The sequence below is a fragment of the Leptodactylus fuscus genome, chromosome 7 (genome assembly GCF_031893055.1).
Source record: "Leptodactylus fuscus isolate aLepFus1 chromosome 7, aLepFus1.hap2, whole genome shotgun sequence".
NCBI lineage: Eukaryota > Metazoa > Chordata > Amphibia > Anura > Leptodactylidae > Leptodactylus > Leptodactylus fuscus.
The window spans coordinates 13,333,356-13,358,328 of record NC_134271.1 but is presented as its reverse complement, the minus strand read 5'-3'; positions in this window follow the sequence as shown (position 1 = coordinate 13,358,328).

The following is a 24,973-nucleotide window of genomic DNA, read 5'->3' as shown; positions in this document are numbered from 1 at the left end:
GATTTCCGATCATTTTCGCGATCGTGAAATTTGCTTGATCGCCGATCGGAATCCGATCTTTTCCAATCCCGATCGCTCAACCCTAGTCAATGCTTCTCTTGCCGATCTTGAGATAACCTCCGACCTCGATCCCACTGGAAAAGATCGGGATCGGTATTCCGATCACGATCGTGAAATTTACTCGATCGCCGATCGGAATCCGATCTTTCAGATCCCGATCGCTCAACCCTAGTGAACACACCCTTAGTCTGAAGACACATACCCAGGACTCACAGTGGGTTTTCCTCCGAAAATAGTACAATATCAGCGTGGTGGATAAGATTTCTATAAAATGTATCCATATACTATGAGTAAAGCCACCATATGTCAATTGATTCTTTGGATTTCACCCCCATTTGTGAAAAATATCAGAAAAAAAACACCCAATTTTGGGTGGTTGTAGGGAAACTTCCATTAGGGGGATTCAGCAGTCTGGCCATCCAATGCCGTTTTTGACGCCAAAACCATAAAGGTAGAGAAAGCATGAAGGACTGGTGTGACGCCTCCAGAAGCGCAACCTTAAAGTCTCCCAATCCGGAACATCACGTAAACTTTTTGAAAAGATTTTCTTAGAAAATTTGGAAGATCGTCTTCTACGAAAAGAGACATTGTCCTAGCTCCGGGAGATCACACGACACTCTGTAAAGTAAGCGCTCACCAAAGTTGAAAAGCTACAACGAAGAAAAGTCGAAGACATGGAACAAGACTTCAACCACCGATGTCCTAAGAAACGTAATAGACTGTAATGTTCGGCAAATTGCCTGGAGTTGACATCTGTGCGAGCGTGGTTAGACCTTACAAGCTAAAAAAGAAAATGAGGGTTTAACTTCACAAGCGAGCCGGGGCTGGCGGCGATATTGACAAATTAGAGGTTGACGCCGCTACAAAGTCAACTACTTTTCACACTGACACTCCGGATTTCTTCTCTTTTTTTTTTTTTTTTTCCATAATTTTCAACCATAAAAGAGAGATTTAGAAGAATTTGCAGAGTAAACTCATCCTCATGCTGTTTGTCACATCTTAAAATATCATCAGTCCCCGACAGTTATCATCCAGAACTGAGGGAAAAAGCTATTGAGGTCATTCCGAAAACCGAAAAGTAATCCACATCACTAAAGGGAAAACGCCGCAAATTGTGACGCGCTCCATGATAGAAATACCAATCACGTACGGGCTAGGGATGTGTGCTGCAGGGCTTGTTACAGGGCGTTGTACACACAATGGGGCAGACTGATGAAGACTGGCATTATCAATGCCGGTCTTCATAACCGCCAAGTCTACAGACGGTGCGCCACGCATATAACACGCACCCTCCATGGGAAATCTATAGTTGGTCAGTGGCGATATCTATAGAGCAGGGTTGAACAATCGGGATCAGGAAAGATCGGATCCCGATCGGTGATTGAGCAAATTTCACAATCGGGATCGGCTTGAACATGATCAAAAATCGAATTTTAAAAACGATCCTGAAATCTCAAGATCGGCTCAACCCTAAAAGTAACTTTTCCCATAGAGAAGCATTGACTAGGGTTGAGCGAACGGGATCGAGAAAGATCGGATCCCGATCAGCAATCGAGCAAATTTCACAATCGGGATCGGCTGGAAAATGATCGAATTTTAAAAACGATCCTGAAATATCAAGATCAGCTCAACCCCACTATAGAGGTTTTATCTTCTATTGTAATCCTGTCTATAATGTAACTGAGTCAACTGATGCAAAGAGAACCCATACAGAATTAGCAAGTAGCTGTCTATTATTAGGTTTCGTGGCCAGAATGAAAATTGCAGGATATAGTACTTTATTTTAAATATAGAAAGTGACATGGAAAACTGAAAAATAATCAAAATAAGTTTCACATAAAATCTTGTTTTAAAAAAATTGGCAACATTTTTGGCAACACATTCCCTTTAAGCTATTGATCTAAGCTGTGAAAGTGCTATAACCGGCAGGTAAATTTGCCCCGGTATGGCGCCGATACATTTGGAAGCTAAACCATTATAAAACTTATAAATAAATTGTATTTTGTTTCATCTTATACTCCACTCACATCAAAAGCTGCATCCAAAAAAGTATAGGATCACCCTATGAAACCTACCACAAGTTACCAGCAACGTGAAGTCAGTCCTATGGCCTGTCATGTGATCTCCCATAATGCCCTACCGTAAGAAACCAGTAGCAATTTAAATGCAGCTTTGGATGTAATTGGAGTAAAAGACACAGAACAACATAAAGCCGTCAAGTCTACTTTATATAGGTTTGGATGGAGCGTTGTTAAAATATTACGTTCCGATTTTTCTCGGCGTCTCCTCTGACACTAGTTGCTCGCCTCTTAGCGGTAGATTGCAATTTTTTTAGTCTTATTTATGTCGTTTTGTGTACACAGGAACGCTAATAGGCCTCTGCGGGGATGTCCTCCTCCTTAGACCAAGCCGCCTTTGTTTCTTAGCATTTCTTACAGTAACCCAAGTGACAATTGTTCCGGAGGAGAGCGATTGTCTCCTTCCAGCTCTCTGCCTAGTGGTCATAAACAAGGGATTGCTGCTGCGGAGGCTTCTGCTACTTAATTAGGCGGATGCATTAGTCACAGGCCGGCTGCAGCTGCTGCGATGACAGCGTGTAAAAGCCTTGGGATATATGTCATACCTGTGGCAGCTCCAGGGACATTCTCCTGTGCAGCGCTGTCACAATCAGGATTTACAGCGTTGCTCATGTAAATGCGGCTGTAATCTGATATATCAGCCGCTTTAATTAACTTCACATCATGTATACATTGCTAACACCGAATGGAAGGGGAAAAGATTGTCATGTTGAATCCTGGGGGCAAATACAACAAGCGGGGCCCGTCGTAGACCAACTGGTACAATAACGATAGCCTGTCATTCCTCTGCACTCAAATGTGCATGTTACAGTATGAATTCTACATTGTAGCAACTCGTGGTTCCGTGGTCCCATCCTCTGTTTTTTCTTTTCTCGTTCATTGGCAGGTATAGATAGCCAAGCTCCGCGGGGGCAGGCCTAAACATTGACCTTTGGAAAGGGTGCACCATCTCCTGTCTAAGGCTGAGGCCTCACGTTACAGAAATGTAGATAGCCATTCCCGGCTTTGGTTCAATAAACCGCAACAAAATCTGCAACAACAAAAAAGCTGTGTTTCCGGAATGTGAAGTCTGAGTCTAAAATGATTAGGCATGTCATAAGATAAGTATTATCATTGCCCACAGTCTTAAATATACCGAGACAGGCCCTAATTTTTAGCTAATTCAGATGTGTCACTGCCTGAGCAGAGTGCAACTTAAAAAACAACAACTTCAAAGTGGTAGTCCAGTTGGTTTGGGGGCGGTCCCAGGATGTCTAGGTCACACCCCCCAATCAATCTTGATAACACCCATGAGCTGTTATGTTTATATTTACTATCTACTTTCCAACAACCATCTACCTTGGTGACACCCATGAGGTACTAAGAACACACCCACAATCTACCTTGGCTACACCCATGAGCTACTATATTTACAATCTCCCTCCATGACATCCATCAACTACTATATTCACACTAACTGTATACTTTGGTGACACCCATGAGCTACTGAATTCAGACATACAATCTACCTTAGTAACACCTTTGAGATCACACCCACAATCTACCTTGGTGACACCCATGAGCTATTGAGATCACGCCCACAATCTACCTTGGTGACACCCATGAGCTACTGAGATCACACCCACAATCTACCTTGGTGACATGAGCTTTTGAGATCACACCCACAATCTACCTTGATGACACCCATGAGCTATTGAGACCACACCCACAGTCTACCTTGATGACACCCATGAGCTACTGAGATCACACCCACAATCTACCCTGGTGACACCCATGACCTACTGAGATCACACCCAAACTCTACCTTGGTGACACCCTTGAGCTACTGAGACCACACCCACAATCTACCTTGGTGACACCCATGAGCTACTGAGACCACACCCACAATCTACCTTGATGACACCCATGAGCTACTGAGATCACACCCACAATCTACCCTGGTGACACCCATGACCTACTGAGATCACACCCAAACTCTACCTTGGTGACACCCTTGAGCTACTGAGACCACACCCACAATGTACCTTGGTGACACCCATAAGCTACTGAGACCACACCCACAATCTACCTTGATGACACCCATGAGCTACTGAGATCACACCCACAATCTACCCTGGTGACACCCATGACCTACTGAGATCACACCCAAACTCTACTTTGGTGACACCCTTGAGCTACTGAGATCACGCCCACAATCTACCTTGGTGACACCCATGAGCTACTGAGATCACACCCTCAGTCTACCCAAATTACCTCCATGAGCTACTATGTCCATATCTACCATAGCGTCCTCCATGACTTACTGTTCATGTCCACTCTTGGTTTGAGCCATCTTGTTCACAATCACCATCCATTTTAGTCAAAACCATTCACTATTCCGTCCACGCCTCAGACACCCCCTCCCCCGTCCACTCTCTACCTTGACCAAATCCGAAATTCTCCAAGTGATAGAACAAAATTTGTCTTTCCCCTGATTTTTTTGGTGGTTTTGAATGATTCTGCAGTTCCGGTTCACTCCGCAACACTCTCCATGACAGCCAATGACAATTTAATACAGATGAAACAATATTAATTCCTGCAGCCGCTACAAAGCTCCAACCATTTCTTTCCCAGCAACCAAAGTGATGAAATATCTTCAGAGAAATCACTTAAAACTTTGTTAAAAATGAAACTCCTGGGTCATTATTTTCATCCAGAGCTCCAGGAAGTTAAAAGTCCATTTCTCTATAATAGTATTTATATTGAGCCGACACAAGACAAAGGATTCGCGGTTTTGGCCTCTGGACTTTCACATCCTTTATATTCATATCTTGTTTCCCATAACAATATGCCGGCTCTTCGGCGCCCACCTGTGTACGACTCAGTAACAACATTTCACACATCTCAACAAAAGAAAAAATTCATCTCAAAAAATTGCAATTTTTGATATTGAGTCAACGGACGACAAGCTGGGCTTGTGATGGATTTTCAAAAATGTTGGGTTTGGCCAAAAACCCAGATTTTGGAAACCACCACCCGCAAATTGTTATTATATACTCTGTAGACTCTTCAGATGTATCAATGTATCTCATGTGACCAAGTCCCAAGGACAGTTCTTGGTGGTGACCTGGTTGGAAGATGCTGGGAAAGAATACCAGATGTCATGGTGGAGCTCCAAAGACATGTATAAGAAGTTTATTACTTTTGTTCACCTCCCAAGGTCTCAGGTTATACTATGGGGTCTGAAGAGACCTCATTGGACTTCCAGTTTGGACAATGTGAGCGAATTCAAGAGTTAAGACCCCACCCCTTACCTATCAAAACCTCTACAAATGTAAATCCAATCAATATTTGGTATAACTTTGGCCCTTTAGAGGATGAGTCCTGGAAGGGATGATATGGACCCCAGATCTAGCCCTATTCTCAACAATATCCAGTCTGTCTTGGATGACATGAAGAGACAGAAGGATTGGATCGAGACTACATCCACAGAAGATCTGTGCTTAGTTCTCCAAGATGGTGGTAACAACCTCCCTGCCAAGTTCTGCCAGCAACTGTCAGGAACTGCAAAATCATCCAATCTGTCTTGGATGATATGAAGACACAGAAGGATTGGATCAAGACTACATCCATGGAAGATCTGTGCTTAGTTCTCCAAGATGACGGGAACCACATCCCTGCCGAGTTCTGCCAAAAACTGCTTTCAAGAACATAATTCAGTCTGTCTTGGATGACATGAAGAGACAGAAGGATTGGATCGAGACTATATCCACAGAAGGTTTGTGTTTAGTTCTCCAAGATGGTGGTAACAACCTCCCTGCCAACAACTGTCAGGAAGTGCAAAATCATCCAATCTGTCTTGGATGATATGAAGACACAGAAGGATTGGATCAAGACTACATCCTCAGAACATCTGTGCTTAGTTCTCAAAGATGGCAGGAACCACCTCCCTGCCGAGTTCTGCCAAAAACTGTTTGCAAGGAGGAGTCCTGGAACTGATAATATGGCCCCCAGATCTAGCCCTATTCTCAACAATATCCAGTCTGTCTTGGATGATATAAAGAGACCGAAGGATTGGATCGAGACTGCATCCACGGAAGATCTGTGCTTAGTTCTCCGAGATGGCGGGAACCACCTCCCTGCCGAGTTCCTTCTAAAACTGTGTATTTGACGAAAGTCAAAGGTCATGCCAAATATTGATGGGATTTACATTTCACCTAATTGTGAACATAAACCATTAACCCTTCTATTTCTGAAAGCATTTCCTCCACACCTGCCTAAAACCTCTGCACCATACAGCATATATCTATTCCCCACTGGATTCTTAGGTCACCATACCGTTGCCAAGCCTGTGACAAATCTGCCAAAACGCTGACATTTGCACCGATGCTTTTGGAAGTATCGACCAAGCGGTAGGAGTTTGGCTTCATTCGAACAAAAATATTTGCAATAAAAAAGTTGGAATTATCCTTCAAAGATGAAACAAGTCCAGACTTTCAGCAAACCCGCAGCTGTTTTATCTTATCTTAAAAGGCTCTTATGGTTGTACAAATCAAATTGAGCCATTCAATGAACTAAAATTAACCTCGGCGCACGCCACGGCGCGGGGCCGGTAATGTAATCTGAGCCATGATGATATGAGAAACCCTGATCACTTTAAATATATAAAAAATAAATCAGCAATCATGTAGCGCCTGCTCGGGAATCCTTCCCAAATAGATGTTAACTTTTAATTGAAAACACCTTGATGAATTTGGGCTTCAACAAATTACATTTGTCGCATTCATCTACTAGATACGACCTTGATTAATATATTGCCCTTGAGGAATGAAAGTGCCTTCTCAGCGCTGGAGAGATTTCTTCTCTTGGCGTTCCACATCTCCTCCAATGAATAATACAATGGATTTTTTTTTTACTATTTATGCTGCTTTGTTTTTCACTTTTTATTCCATTCCAGGTCCAGCACCCTATGCCTAACGCACCTGCACCCACCAGGCCATAACATGGGACATCGGATAGAAGTGGTAGCGATACGAGACCATCGTTGTTCTTCAATGTCATTGAGAATTTGAAGTTAACGCTTAGTTTGGTGCAATGCCAAACTCAAGGAGATGAGATGTTGGATTGTGATGACTTGTATTCGATCGCTTATGGCAAAAGGTGGTAGACATTGAGTTGGGTTAACCACCACTGTAGAGGTCGTCAAGGTTAATATGGCCAAAATTTCAATGGCAAGAACCAGATCACATTGGTGAAGGCTGTGAAGGGTCCTTGAGGTTCATCTGGCCAAAACTTCAATGGCAAGAACCAGATCCCATTGGTGAGGTCTGTGAGGAGTTGTTGAGTTTTAATATGGCCAAAATTTCATTGGCAAGAACCAGATCACATTGGTGAGGGCTATGAAGGGTCGTCGAGGTTAATATGGCCAAAATTTCAATGGCAAGAACCAGATCCCATTGATGAGGGCTATGAAGGTTCGCCGAGGTTAATATGGCCAAAACTTCAATGGCAAGAACCAGATCCCATTGATGAGGGCTATGAAGGGTCGCCGAGATTAATATGGCCAAAATTTCAATGGTAAGAACCAGATCACATTGGTGAGGGCTATGAAGGGTCGTTGAGGTTAATATGGCCAAAATTTCAATGGTAAGAACCAGATCACATTGGTGAGGGCTATGAAGGGTCGTTGAAGTTAATATGGCCAAAATTTCAATGGCAAGAACCAGATCATGTTGGTGAGGTCTATGAACCCCTGCAATCCTTAAGCAGGGACAGATTTATGGCTTCCATATAGACACTGCAAGAGAAAAGTCGATTACGGTGGGCCTGGTCAACTTATGTGGACCTCACAACTCTCAGATAGTGTGAGAAATACAAGGTTCAGCCATGTTCAATGCTCAATTCTTCCAATCTCAAGGGAAATAAGTCATCACCAGAAGCATCAAACAGATATGCATTCTTGGCCTTGGTAGAGGGCCACATCTTGTTTCTATAACTTACCGGAAGACCTTGCTTGGGTGGTTCTTCAATGAAATTTGGTCTACTTTATTGAAAGTTCACGTAACATGTTCTGTATAGAAAGAGGTTGATCTCCAATAGTTATTATCCCAGGTGGGTCCAAAAAAATTAAATCCAACACTGCACTCGAATCCATAGCTTTTAGTTCAGATCAAGAATTGATGGTGGTATTAGGCTTTACTTGTTCTTGTCCTCCCTTGAGGACCATATTCATATCTATCCTGCAATGTCATGAAAGAAGGCAAGTTATCCCATTGTCTTATCAAGGAATTATTATTCTGGGACAATCCATAGAAACCTAATCTAACACTACGCACTTGTATTCATATCCTCTATGTTGGATCAAGTAGACCTTTAGAGCTGATTGACAATTGGTGGTGACATTAGAATTTACCTATTCTTGTATCTCTTGCAGGAGGACTATACCCAATCCAATTTATTCTGTTACGACAAGAATGAGGCCAACTTTTCCCATGGTCTTCCCAAGGAAGGTGGTCCCAGGCAGTCAAGAAGGCCTTTAGAGCTGGTTTGTCTTGAATCCATGTGTTAGGACAGGCACAAAGCCAAATTTCCCCATTGTCTTCTCAAGTAAGCATTATCCCTTTATCAGCCCGGGATCTCCAAACCAACACTGTGTTCTCATATTCTTATATTCCATCGTAGGTCAAGAAGACCTCTAGAGTTGATCGAGTACTGATGGCAGGATTGGGTTTTACCTACTTTTGTATGCCATCCGAATGGACTCTAGCCATGTCTATTCTATCCTCTTACAACATGCAAGGAGCCAAATTTCCCCATTGTCTTCTCAAGGCATCATTATCCCTGTCAGTCGAAAGAGTCTCAATCCAAAACCATGTACTCATCTTCCATCGTAGGTCAAGAAGACCTCTAGAGTTGATCGAGAAGACAGCATTAGATTTTACCTATTCTTGTATCCCATCTGGGAGGACTCTATCCAGGTCTATTCTATCCTTCTACAACATGCATGAAGCCAAATTTCCACATTTTCTTCTCAAGGCATCATTATCCCTTTGTCAACCCAAGGAGCCTCAATCCAAAACCGTGTCCTCATATTGTTATTTTCTATCGTAGGTCAAGGAGACCTCTAGAGTTGATCGAGTACTGATGGCAGTATTAGTTTTACTTATTCTTGTTTCCCATCTGGGAGGACTCTCGCCAAGTCTATTCTATCCTCCTACAACATGCATGGAGCCAAATTTCCCCATTGTCTTCTCAAGGCATCATTATCCCTGTCAGTCGAAAGAGTCTCAATCCAAAACCATGTACTCATCTTCTATCATAGGTCAAGAAAACCTCTAGAGTTGATCCATAAGACTGCATTAGATTTTACCTATTCTTGTATCCCATCTGGGAGGACTCTATCCAGGTCTATTCTATCCTTCTACAACATGCATGAAGCCAAATTTCCACATTTTCTTCTCAAGGCATCATTATCCCTTTGTCAACCCAAGGAACCTCAATCCAACACCGTGTCCTTATATTGTTATCTTCTATCGTAGGTCAAGAAGACCTCTAGAGTTGATCGAGTACTGATGGCAGTATTAGTTTTACTTATTCTTGTATGACTTTCGCCATGTCTATTCTATCCTCCTACAACATGCATGGAGCCAAATTTCCCCATTGTCTTCTCAAGGCATCATTATCCCTGTCTCAATCCAAAACCATGTACTCATCTTCCATCGTAGGTCAAGAAGACCTCTAGAGTTGATCCATAAGACGGCATTAGATTTTACCTATTCTTGTATCCCATCGGGGAGGACTCTATCCAGGTCTATTCTATCCTCCTACGACATGCATGAGGGCAAATTCGACCATTGTCTCCCCAAGGCTGATACCATCACATTAATGAAGCATTTCTGAGCCTGATAGGATTCCTCGTCTCCAGTTAGCTTGGCTTTAAGACATAAACTCATTCTGGTCGCTTAGCTCGGCTGCCTCATCTGGTTACAACCATCATCTTAAAAATCACCCAAGTAATGAGAAAAAAAATTGAATTAGGTTTGAGTGCCCAAGGCCTTTTCACTAGTTAAATCATATTTCTCAATTTCTAAGCCAAGCATCTATATTTCTGCTTCTTAAAGACATTGGAATTCTGCAGCGAGGCAGGTAATAGATGAGTGGATATTGTTAGGTAATAACTACAATTCTCCGAAAGGTCACTCATATACAAGACTGTATTAAGGTCTCTTAATGTAACTTGTCATGTACTGACAGGGGGATTGTCCCTTCAGGGAAGCCGACACGGCGTACCGTATGTATACCCCACAAAACTAACTAGATTAGTTTACATACTCCACCAAGAGGTCACTTGTCCTCGAGTAATGACAAAACTGGAGACGAACGTCTTAGACTACAAAAAATAAGCTCGAGGGTTAATGCACATCTCCGGAGATTATTTACAAAGTTCTCCGTCGTGTCGTTCCGGGGCAGCGTCTATAATATCGATCAAGTTTTTGGAATTTTTTGAAAAGGTGTTTCTGTTCCTTTGTTCTTCGTCTTAACGAAGCAATTCCCAAGGAGAGTCGTCATCCATTTACAAGATGGCATCTGGATATTATCTGTATTAAAAGGCTAGAGACTTTGGCACCGCGCTAAGGTCAGGAGCCGCCGACAGAGGTTGAGAAGAAAATGCTTAAGTGAGTCGGGAAAAAAAATAGTCCAAAATGTCAAGTCTGTCAAGTGTGGAGGTAGAGCTCGTAAGGATTAAATGGGCTGGGACGCCCCTGATCTCAGCGAGGAACGGGAAGAAAATCTTAAAGGAGACCCGTCCCCTTTCTTGAATAATATCTGCAATCTTCCGGAAAAAAATTTGGACCCTCTATCCCTACGACTTCATTTTGTGCCACTAGTCTGTTACTGCTCCGATGAAATTTTGACAGCTGGGTGTTACCCATTGGGGGGGTGTCCTCCATGCACACTTTGATTTTGTCCAATCAGAGCTGAGATCAGACCGTGTAGGGAAACACCCCTTTTGACTGGTGACACCCAGTTGTCACTTCATTCTTACCTTTCTTGGAGGAGTAGCAGATCACAATGCAGAGATATAAGAAATGGGGCACCAGAATTGTTATTTCAGGGCAAATGCAGATATTTACTAGAGATGGGCAAAGCTCAGAAGAATTGTTTTGACATCTTGTGAATTGCACCAAAGCCATAACACTTGCATCTAAGCATCATGACATCGGTGCACTCCATGTGACCAATGAGGTGCAATCACAATGATCCGGGAGCAAATGACATCAGTTAGGAAGCCGGAAAAGGATGTCGGGAATTGGGTGAACCTGCCCCTTTCACCGCCCGAGGCGAAGTGCAGAAAGCCGCCCCCCCCCCCCCGCAGGGGAGGGGGCGGAGCGGGGGCGTGGCTTAGTGGAGGGTGCGTGGTTTAGCAGAGGGGGCGGGGCTTAGTGCCGTTCGCCGGCAGAGAGCAGGCCCGGAGACTGCCTGCGCTCTGCCTGAGCGTGAGAGGAGGCTGCTGGAGCAGCGCTGCTCCAGTGGCCTCCCCAATCCACCGCTCCGTGCTAAGCCAGTCCAGGACAGCTTGTCCTGGACTGGCTTAGATTAGCAAAAATGCCGCCCTCCCTGAGGCCCTGGCATAGCGCCGCCTGAAGCGCTCGCTTCAGGTCGCCTCATGGGAGGTGCGGCACTGGTCAGGAACCACCATATCACCATAGAGATTTTGCTTAAATGTGCAAAAGTGTCTTCACATGTGCATGCACCACTAGATGGCAGCAGAGAGGGGGTGGCATAACTACAGCAAGGGCAGGTAGCCATGGCCCCGAGCATTGTCTACAGTAGCTGGATTCTTCTTACGTCCACTGTATACTAAACCGTCCACGTCCCAGGGAATGTGCGTGATTGGAAAAAGCACGACCAGGTGCTGACTCTACATATGATGAAATATTAAGAATCCAAGAAACATTTGTTTTCTTCAATAAAATATCACAAACTGAAAATTTTGTCCGAATCCATTTGCCCCCGGGCAAATCTGCTAAATCCTCGAAAGAGGAATTCTGGCCTAAATGTATCAGATATCTGAGGAATTGCAGGATTTATCTGGATGTGTTACTAAAAGGGACCCCCAACACAATTTTGTTGGGCTTAAAGGGAATGTCCATCCTTGAGCTTCATGTTTCCTAATCTGCACAAGAAGACATTTTTGTGCTGATTCTTTTCTTAATACAGGGCTTTGAAATGAGTTTTTCTGAAAGAGACCTCCAAAATCCCTGCAAAACTCAATGGCAATAATTTATCTGCCTCAGGAGGTTACTACTTACAGATCTATATAGCCACCACTAGAGGGAGCTCAAGAGTTTACTGCATACAGATCTATACACCACTAGGGGGAGCTCTGGAGTTTATTCTTTATAGATTTATACAGACACTAGTAGGGTGAGTTCAGGAACTTATTTCATACAGATCTATTCAATTACCACTAGAGGGAGCTCAGGAGTTTAATGCATGCAGAGTTATATAACCACCACTAGGGGGCACTCAGGAGATTACTGCATACAGACTATACAACCACCACTAGTGGAGCTCAGCAGCATACTGCATATAGATTTATACTGTCACCACTAGGGGGAGCTCAGGAGCTTACTGCATACAGATCTATAGAGCCACCACTAGGGGGGCTCCGGAGCTTACTGCATACAGAGTTATACAACCACCACAAGGGGGAGCTCAGGAGTTTACTGCATACAGCGTTATACAATCACCACTAGGGGGAGCTCAGGAGCTTACCGTGTACAGATTTATACAGTCACCACTAGGAGGAGCTCAGGAGCTTACTACATACAGAGTTATACAACCAACACTAGGGGGAGCTCAGGAGTTTACTGCATACAGAGTTATACAGTCACCACTAGGTGGAGCTCAGCAGCTTACTGCATACTGTTTATACATAAAATTTTAACACAGTATACAGTAAGGTCCTGAGCTCCCCCTACTGGCGAGTACCAGAAATTTACCATTTAATTCTATATTTATGCAGGGGTTTGGCGCTCTGTAACAGCTCCAGAGCTTATAAATATGTATGGAGAAGCCAATCGGTACAGAATGTTGGGCCTTCCCTACTTTTTTCCTATGAATTACACATTTTTGTCAGCGATGCTATACTACAAGACCTCATTATCCCCCAGCAGATGATGTATCTGAATGGGTGACATGCATGTTATAGTCACTGGTAATGCTAAAATAACAGATGTTATGCAAGAAGAGCATTATACAATATATTACACCGCCAGCTAATAATGACAATCTCACAAGGACATTCCGTAATGGCTACAAATGAGAAGTCATTAATGGGAGGGCGCGGGCGGCGCGGAGTGTGCCGATTGTCTGCAGTATAACGGATCACAGGCTGGAAAGTGAGGGCAAGCAGCCCGGGGGGTGCAGGCTGACACAAAGGCTTAGATAAGTGCATTGCCGCAAAATGAATTGGATGCCCTGGGATAGATGTACCCCCTTAACGAAAGGAATCCATTCAGACTTGGCTGCCACTAAGCAATGAAGTTAAAAGCTGGTACAAATCACAGAGAGGTGTCACCGGAAAGGTGGCAGCGTATAGAAAAGAAAGGATTGCAAGTAGATTGCCGAATAATAGGTTTCTATACACAGGTAGAAAAATAGTGTAAAGCTTGTTCTGATACAGAGCTCCAAATCCTCTGCATAGATTGAGTGCAATGATAGAAGTCTGGCTGCCTGCGGGCACCACCAGGGGGAGCTTTGGAGCTTACTGCGACTGTTTATACTGTTTTACAGGGTTTGCCCACTAATGTATTGTACCTCTATCACTAGGGTCAGGGATATATTGCAGGTCCTAGGGTCTGATTTCTGGAACACTATGCAACAGTGTGAAAGCGCAACAGTGTAACAATGCAACAGTGTGACAGCACAACAGTGTAACAATGCAACAGTGTGACAGTGCAGCAGAGTGACAGTGCAACAATGCAACAGTGTAATAGCTCAACATTGTAACAATGCAATAGTGTGAAAGCGCAACAGTATAACAATGGAACAATGTGAAAGCGCAACAGTGTAACAATGCAACAGTGAGAAAGCGCAACAGTAACAGCACAACAGTGTGACAACGCAACAGTGTGACAACTCAACAGTGTAACAATGCAACAGTGTGAAAGGGCAACAGTGTAACAATGGAACGGTGTGAAAGTGCAACAGTGTAACAATGCTACAGTGTGACAACACAACAGTGTGACAGTGCAACAGTGTGGCAAGACAACAGTGTGACAACACAACAGTGTGACAAAGCAATGAGGAGTTTATGTATGTATGATGTCCATGGTGGGATTTAGGGCTGACTTCAGATGAGTCTGAGTTTTTGTGTGTGCATAGTATAATCCCCCCTTATGCCCCAACATGAGACCCCACATTGTGTAATGCTCCCGTATACCCTCACATCATGCCCCACATTGTATAGTGACCCTTAAAGCCCCCATAAAGTACAATGATAGTTGCCAACAAGTCTCATTCACAGCCCCATCAACAACACACCAAGGAACACCCACAAACCACCCACTTTGGGGGGTTATTTTTGCCAAAAATTGTGTTATGTTGTTAGCCCTCACCACCCATTGCCCAAGAATATTATCAACTCTGCCCCACGTGATGCCCCAATGTAGTATAATGTCACCCCCCAGGTGCTGCTTCCACACAGTATAATGCACCCACGTGAGACCCCATATTTTAAAATGCTCCCTTATACCCCGCATAGTATAATGATCCCTTATGCACATGTTGATGTTGGCAGGGGATCTAGGGAGCGAGCATTACGTAGGGATTTCTTCAGTACTCAGCGCTCTTAGCACTTGGTCCAAGCACTTGCCCAGGTCTATTGGTCGCTGACCATACCAACTAACATTCGCTAATCCAAAGTATACATTATAGGCTGAACTATCCCTTTAATATCTCAACCCATCCCAGACACCCGCCATTACTTGTAGCCGCCACTACACGATGTCACGTTTTCAGCCATGGAGTGATTGTATTAGTCTCTACCTAGTATAATTTATACCGCCACATAAGACATCATTCACAATCAAGTCCCTTTAAGCAGCAGATAAAAAATGGCCGCTTTAAAGTGTTTACATTTTCCAAATTATCCGTGGCGCTCATATTTCATCTTTGTTATTCGCTACATCCGCGCTGACAAATTTATTTTGGAAAAACAGTGTAATTCTTTTCTTGAGCTGCGTACAATCACACGCGTCTAGCGGGCTTAGATATATTTTCTCATTACCGGCTGCGCTCGTAATCAGCATATACATGAAATTGCGGCCTGGAAATTTGGCGTGTTTGTAAACCCAGAAATATAATTATAGATAGAGTAAATAAATTAGGAAAAGTACAAAATGTCGTGTATCAACGGACTCCTGAAACGCGACGGATTTTGTGGGACTACAACTCCCAGCGTGCTCGGCAGCGGCTGAATGGTATAGGAAGAACATGGTCAAAAAGTCGGATAATAGAGATATCACATCTAGAAATAGAATGCAGTATAAAATTGTGACATTTCCTAAATTTTTGCATTTCCTGATATGTGCCAATCACTTCTCAGCTTTGCTGTGTAGACTGGGAAAGAACCAACAAAACCATTTCAATATCATTTCTGGTCAGGGTCAGCAGAGTCATCTCATCGTTAGACGTCAAGGTCAGCAGAGTCATATTATTATCAATAAAAAGCATGGTCATCAGTTAGCACATTACGTCTAGAGGGAAGGGACTCTAAAGTCATCTCAATAGCATTAGAGGTCTGGGTCAGAATAGTCATCTCATTAGAGGGTAGGGTCAAAAAAGTTATCTCATTATTATTAGAGGCTAGGGTCAGACGTGTCACCTCCTCATCCATAGATAGCATGGTCAATAGAGTAATCTCATTATCACTAGAGGTCAGAGTCAGTAGAGTCATCTCATTCTCTATAAAAAGCATTCTCAGTAAAGTCATCTCATTATCATTAGAGGTCAACAGAGCTACTCTATTATTAATAGCGAGCAAGTCAGCAGAGTCCTCTCATTACCATTAGAGGTCATAGTCAGCAGAATCATTTTATTATGTAATACAAAAGTGTGGTCAGCAGAATGGTCTCTTTATTATTAGAGGTCAGGGTCAGCAGAGTCATCTTATTATTAGAGGTCAGGGTGAACAAAGTCATCTTATTATCATTAGTGTTCAGAATCAACTGAGAATTCTCATTATAATTTCAGAGCTGGGTCAGCAGAGTCATCTCATTATCTATAGAAATCATGGGCAGCAGTCATCTCATTATTAGAAGGAAGGGCAGAATAGTCATCTCAATATCCATATGTTGGCATTATACAAGAAGGAGATATAAAGAGATGATAATTATCAGTAAAGATTAGGTTCAACAGAGTGATCTTATTATCATTACTGGGCAGGGTAAGCAGAGTCATCTCATCTATTAAAAAAACATGTCCAGCAGAGTCATCTCAATGTTATTTAAAAGAAGGGTCGGCACAGTCATTTTATTATCATTAGAGATTTGCATCAACAGAGTCATTTCATTATATTTAGAAGGAAGGGTCAACAGAATCATCTCATTATAATTGTAAGGCAAAGTCAGCAGAGTCATCTCATTATAATTGTAAGGCAGGGTCAGCAGAGTCATCTCATTATAATTATAATGTTGGGTCAGAAAAGTCATCTCACTATCATTATATGGCAATACCATTTGAATGGTAGGGTATTTAAAAGAGTTGTCCCAATAAGTGAAGACTATGGGACCTTTCTTAAGCTCCACAGCCAGGCTGAATGTGAGCAGGACTGCGGGCAGTTGCCGAGCCCAATTTCTTCAATAGAAGTACTGGAAATAACCGAGGCACTGTACTTCATACTCCAATTTCTTAGAAAACGATCCAATACAATCTCTCACTTCACTAACAAAATTCTTGACAAGCTGCAATTCACAGCACAACCACTGGGTGACACCACATAGACACTTATAAGATATTGCCTTGTTATTGCAAAACCATATTGTCTTGAAAAACTGGTTATCTCATAATACACATTTCTGGATATTTCAGCCAAGAGTAAAGCTAAGGAATGGTAAATGTGCATTAGTGATGTTGTTGCTTCAGCGTTAGACAAATAGCTGAACAGAAAGCAGTGAATTATATATGTGACACTGTTCTTGCCCTTTGTGCAGGCTGATAATACAGAGATTATTCAGTTTCTCTTTAATATGGTTACTATGTAAGACACACAACAGGAGTTTACAATATGCAGGTAATGGTGGTATTATTCATGTAAGTGACCCCAGTCACCCAGACTGCGTATCAATGACAGACGCTTATTGAGAAATATATAATACAAAGTACTTTAACAAATTGATGCACTGACAACATTCTATCCTTTATTTAATGTCACCGGAACTATATGACAAAAGCTTTTGTTCATATTAAAAGATCTAAAGCAGTAGATAAAAGGAAATGTGACCAAATACAGGTGAACAACAGGTGAAGTCACCGCACAATCCCAGCTATTCCAAGAGTTCCGGAACAGTTCCTTACTTTAGAAATATCTGATGTTTTCATGAATGGCATTTTAATTGACAATTTCCCTTCCATAATAATCTCTCTATCTTATAAATATGAATTTCTGTCTGTCTGTTCTCTATGCGCGACCAAACGACTGGACCGATCTTCACCAAATTTGGCACACAGATACGTCATGTGTCCGGGAAGGTTTAAGACAAGAACCCAACTCACGCGGACGTACCGTTCCGGAGATACAGCTTTCCCAAAACCCTGACCCCATAAACCAAAACCTACAAGTCTCTCATTCATATTCCAACTGCCATACACACGATCACTCCACATGTACAATCCAACACTGATATCTAAGTGAGATACATGCATCAGAGGATTAGATATACAGGTCAACACACAGTATCACATGTTAGAGGATTAGATATGCGCGTCTGCACACATTTCCACAAGGTGAAGGATTATATATGCACGTCTGTACAAAGTACCACACGCTGGAGGATTAGATACACAGGTCAGCACACATTATCACATGCCAGAGGATTAGATACTCGCATATTCGGTATTTAACAGGGACAAATGCAAAGTTCTACATCTGGGTAACAGAAATGTAAAAAACATATATAGTATGGGAGGAATAGAACTAAGTGATAGCATAGGGGAAAAGGACTTGGGCGTAATAGTAGATCACAAATTCAACATGAGCCAACAGTGCGGTGCTGCTGCAAAAAAGGCTAATAAAATTCTGGGATGTATTAAGACAAGCATTGAATCTAGATCAAGAGAGGTCATTATTCCGCTGTACTCTTCCATGGTCAGACCACACCTGGAATACTGTGTACAGTTCTGGGCGCCTCAATTCAAGAAAGACATCGATATATTGGAGCAAGTCCAGAGAAGAGCAACCAAAATGGTGGAAGGTCTGCAAACTATGTCCTATGAGGAGCGGCTAAAAGAACTGGGATTGTTTAGTTTGCAGAAGAGAAAGCTGAGGGGAGATTTAATAGCAGTCTACAAATATCTGAAAGGTAGTCACAGTGCAGAGGGATCTACCCTATTCTCATTAGCACAAGGAAGTACAAGAAGCAATGGGATGAAACTAAAGGGAAAGAGATACAGATTAGACATTAGGAAAAACTTTCTGACAGTGAGGGTAGTGAGAGAGTGGAATAGGCTGCCACGGGAGGTGGTGGGCGCTCCATCAATGGAAATCTTCAAGCGGAATCTGGATAAACATATAGCTGGGATGATTTAGGAAAACCTGCACTCGCAGGGGGTTGGACCCGATGGCCCTTGAGGTCCCTTCCAACTCTACCATAAGATAAGATAAGATCTACACAAAGTACCACCCTATGGAGGATTAGATATGCATGCCTGCACAAAGTACCTCATGCTGAAAGATTAGATATGTGCATCTGCACACAGTTCCACATGACAGAGGATTATATATGCGCGTCTGCACAAAGAACCACATGTCAGAGGATTAGATACACAAGTCAGCACATAGTATCACACACCAGAGGAGTAGATATGCACATCTTCACACAGTACCACACGCCGGCCGGAGGATTAGATATGCGCTTCTGCACACAGTACCACAAGCTGGACGATTAGATACACACATCTTCACACAATACCACACGCCAGAGGATTAGATACGTGCCACTGCACACAATACCACACGCTGGAGGATTGGATATGCGCCACTGCACACAATACCACACGCCGGAGGATTAGATACATGCCACTGCACACAGTACCACATGCCAGAGGATTAGATACGCATGTCAGCACACAGTACCACATGTGGGAGGATTAGATACGCGCGTCTGTACACAGTACCACATGCTGGAGGATTAGATACACAAGTCAGCACACAGTACCACGTGCAGAAGGATTACATACGCATATCTGCACACAGTACCAAGCACCAGAAGATTGGATACACGCGTCTTCACACAATTCCACACACCAGAGGATTAGATATCCGAATTGAGATGCTTATGGAAACAAACAAACAATATACAAAATACACCAGTACAAAACTGGACAATTCTTATGGGGCCACTACACAAACAAAAGATGAAATATACTCGTGCAAAGCTGGGTCCTCCTGCTAGCATCATATATATATATATATATATATATATATATATATATATTACTGTCCATTGTGTTCAATTGCTATAATACTGATCCTATGTACCAGAATATACCTACTATAATACTGCTCCTATGTACAAGAATATAACTACTATAATACTACTCCTTTGTACAAGAATATAACTACTACAATACTGCTACTATGTACAAGAATATAACTACTATAATACTGCTCCTATGTACAAGAATATAACTACTGTAATACTGCCCCTATATACAAGAATATAACTACTATAATACTACTCCTATGTACAAGAATATAACTACTATAATACTACTCCTATGTACAAGAATATAACTACTATAATACTGCTGCTATGTACAAGAATATAACTACTATAATACTACCTCCTATGTACAAGAATATAACTACTATAATACTACTCCTATGTACAAGTATATAACTACTATAATACTGCTCCTATGTACAAGAATATAACTACTATAATACTATTCCTATGTACAAGAATATAACTACTATAATACTACTCCTATGTACAAGTATATAACTACTATAATACTACTCCTATGTACAAGAATATAACTACTGTAATACTGCCCCTATATACAAGAATATAACTACTATAATACTACTCCTATGTACAAGAATATAACTACTATAATACTACTCCTATGTACAAGAATATAACTACTATAATACTGCTGCTATGTACAAGAATATAACTACTATAATACTACCTCCTATGTACAAGAATATAACTACTATAATACTACCTCCTATGTACAAGAATATAACTACTATAATACTGCTCCTATGTACAAGAATATAACTACTATAATACTACTCCTATGTACAAGAATATAACTACTATAATACTACCTCCTATGTACAAGAATATAACTACTATAATACTACTCCTATGTACAAGTATATAACTACTATAATACTGCTCCTATGTACAAGAATATAGCTACTATAATACTACTCCTATGTACAAGAATATAACTACTATAATACTGCCTGCTATGTACAAATATATAACTACTATAATACTGCTCCTATGTACAAGAATATAACTACTATAATACTGTTCCTATGTACAAGAATATAACTACTATAATACTACTCCTATGTACAAGAATATAACTACTATAATACTGCTCCTATGTACAAGAATATAACTACTATAATACTGCTCCTATGTACTATAATATATACCTGGCAAATCTAGGCAGAGTTCCCTAAATTCTGACAACACTGTTCTTCTCGCTACATCACAATGGTATTACAGGGAGACGGTATTTGAGCTGATAATAGTTTGATGTATCGGGAGAATTATTTTAAACACATATATTCTTGGACTATATTATTACAGCCGCTTTCCTGTGTACTTAATACGACTGTTACTATAATATGCCGAGATCTATTATGTGAATGTTGTCGTCTGTAATGCAGCTCTTGCTGTGAGCTCTGGAAATAATGGTGTAAAAAAAGCAATGTAATAAATTATCTCCTCTGTTACTGGTGAAGACTAAGCAAAATTGTTTTTATTTTACAATGTAGTAAAAGCAAATGGCGCTCATCCCCCAATTTGCCATTTGGGGCCATTATTTATTCGGTACACTTACATAGGTATTAGGGATCTGTCGGAATTCAGGTGCATTTCTCCAGTGTTATGTAGAAGTAGATTTAAAGGACCTATCAGTAAGAAGGAGAGTAAATCCTATTAGGACTCCTAGGATGCAATAAGAGTCCTGAATACCCCACCCACATAGAATGAATGATACTGGGCAAGCTGGCAAATAGCCTTTTGGGGGTAGGGTAGAATGATCAGGACTCTTACTGTCCATCACTGTATGTGGGCGGGGTAAATAAGACTCTTAGGGGTAGTTCACACAGGCACAGAGGAGGGCAGATTATGGCGTGTAATCCACGTCATAATCTGCCCCCTCACAATGGTGGTCTATGGCAGCAACCTCCAGAGTCAGCCCATTCATTTGAGCCAACCCCGGGGTAGGGAGGAAAGCCGTAACCGCGACAGTCGTGGCAGGTGGGTTTTGACCTGAGAGTGACGCGGCTTACTGTCAATCACTATATGTGGGTGGGGTAAATAGGACTCTAAGGCCGGGTTCACACTGAGTATTTTGGTTCGTAATGTGGAGCGTAGACGCCGCGGGAGCTTTACCGTATAGGCGGTGCTATTTTGCGGCCGCCGCAAAATCACGGCCGCAAAATAGCACCGCGTATACGGTACCGGCTCCCATTGAAAACAATGGGAGCGTATACGGCCCGCAAAAGCTCCCGCGGCGTCTTCCACATTACGAACCAAAATACTCCGTGTGAACCCGGCCTTACTGTCCATCACTGTATATGGGTGGGGTAAATAGGACTCTTAGGAATAGTCAATCACTGTGTGTGGGCAGGGTAACCTCTGACTCTCACAGTCGATCACTCTTTGTGTGCGGGGTATCCTGGACTCTCACTGTCAATCACTCTGTGTGGGCGGGGTAACCAGGGCTCTCACTCTCAATCAGTCTATTTGGGCGGGGTATCCTGGACTCTCACTGTCAATCATTGTGTGTGGGTGGGGTAACCAGGGCTCTCACTGTCAATCAGTCTATTTGGGCGTGGTCACCTGGACTCTTACTGTCAATCACTGTGTGTGGGCGGGGTAATCAGGACTCTCACTGTCAATCATTGTGTGTGGGCGTGGTCTCCTGGACTCTTACTGTCAATCACTGTGTGTGGGTGGGGTAACCAGGGCTCTCACTGTCAATCACTCTGTGTGGGCGGGGTAACCTGGACTCTCATTGCCAATCACTCTGTGTGGGCGGGGTAACCAGGGCTCTCACTGACAATCACTCTGTGTGGGCGGGGTAACCTGGACTCTCACTGTCAATCAATCTATTTGGGTGGGGTATCCTGGACTCTCACTGTCAATCAGTCTATTTGGGCGGGGTATCTTGGACTCTCACTGTCAATCAGTCTATTTGGGCGGAGTATCCTGGACTCTCACTGTCAATCATTGTGTGTGGGTGTGGTCACCTGGACTCTTACCGTCAATCACTGTGTGGGGGTGGAGTAACCAGGGCTCTCACTACCAACCACTCTGTGTGGGCGGGGTAACCTGGACTCTCACTGCCAATCACTCTGTATGGGTGGGGTAACCTGGACTCTCACTCTCAACCACTTTGCATGGGCAGTGCAACCAGGACTCTCACTGTCTCCATAGTTCGACCGCTCAATTGCAATGCAAAGGTCAGAGGCAGAAATAGCCAAAAGGTCATGCACAGAAGGTCAGTAGATCAGTCACAAAATCAGCAGCTGAGCCAAAGTCCGAAAACGGAAAATCAAGCAGGAACACCATAACTATCTGCTCATAGGAACTGGCAAGCCAAGAGCCTATATGCTCAGGCGAAGGACAGAGCACTAAGTAGATATAAGAAGACCTGAGCACTCCGGGATTGGCTGTAAGAGAAGGTGCCGCCACCCTATGGGCAGGCCCAGGTGCATCTTCAGGAGGAGAACATCTACACGGGCTTCATGGTGAGAAACCAAGGAAGCCATAGGACGGGGTCTTCTGGGTGTCCTTGTATGATGGTTAGCTCAGAGCCTCGGCGTTACATCATCACTTCTCATCACCACATCTCCGTTTCGCCAAGGGTTAATCCTTCCCGGTACGGTGATAACTTATTGACTCGACTCTGTTTTTAGACAAGAGTGGAAGACACAATTGACTGTATAAAAGAGGGCAATCATGCGTCGGTTACATAATTTTGAGTTAATTACATGGCGTGTTGATGTATCTCTTTCATCGCGGTTTCATGTCAATGAGGATGTTTTCTCTCAATCAGGCGGCATTTAATTAACATACATTAACCACCTTTTCAATCGGAATTCAATTTGTCTAGAAACTGTAAGTGCTCATCAGACTTTGTAATGTTTCCATGTTTGGAGGTTTATCGAGACACAAGAGTGCGATAGCCATTAACGTCTCCGGCAAAACGGCCATTATGGAGTCCTAACAGCCTCTCGTACTTCAATTAACACGCCGGAGGAAAGTCTACCGGGGTCTTCGGCGCCGGTACATGAGTGAGGTTAGGCTCCGAGATGTACCATGAGGGAGAAGGTTCTCAAGATGCTTGGCAAGCCGAAGTTTTCTTCGAGGCCTTTGAAGAGCATAAAACTGTAGAACGTATCAAATAATAGCTGGACCGAAGATGCCTCCAGTGTTTCAATTTGCGCTGAATGCCTTCACATCTCACTTCTAATCCATTAGCCTGGAACTAAATCATTCTTATTAGGGGGATATTTTAATTTGCGGCGTGATAAAGCAGCAGATATTTGTATTATGCATGTAAAGTGCACTGCGCGGAAACATAGAGGCAGATTCATGTCCGCATCCGTCTACGGCCTGCATGGCTCAACGGCGCAAAATATTTATGAAGACATCTGGGTTCTTCTGCAACGAATACCGGAACGTTAGGTAAATTTCATTCTAAATTATTCAGCAATTTATTGTTTTGAGCAACAGCGCCACTATTGTCTATGGGTTTTGTTTGGTATTGCGGTTAATCTGAAAACGTAAGAGAGATGTGAAGCCCGTAGCTGCACGCAGCACCGCACCTTCCAAGAGGCGACCTGAAGCGACCGCTTCAGGCGGCGCTATGCCAGGCCCCCGGGGGGGGGCGGCATTTTTGCTGACAAGCTGTCCTGGACTGGCTAAGCGTCACCGTCTCGGCAGTCCGGCACGGGAACCGAGCGGTGGATTGGGGAGGCCCTGTGGACGCAGCGCTGCTCCACCGGCCTCGCCTCACGCTCAGGCAGAGAGCAGGTCCTCTCCCTGCCTGCTCTCTGCCTGCTAATGCCGCCCCGCCTGCTCCGCCCCACCCCCCTTTGCTCCACCCCGCCCCCCCTTTACTCCGCCCCGCCCCCTCCACTCCACCCTCTCCTCCCGGGGGGGGGGCGGCTTTCTGTTGTCCGCCTCAGGCGGCATAAAAGCTAGGCTCACCCCTGGCTGCACACAAGGATGTACCGTACCCCGTAGTGGACTTCATTATCGTATATCGTGTCTCAGTATTCATAACCCCTTAGTAACTAGCCCTTCACCAAACCAAACCCTCCACTCGTAAAGTCCCACGTAGGAGGCAGCAACCCTGGCACACGCCACAGA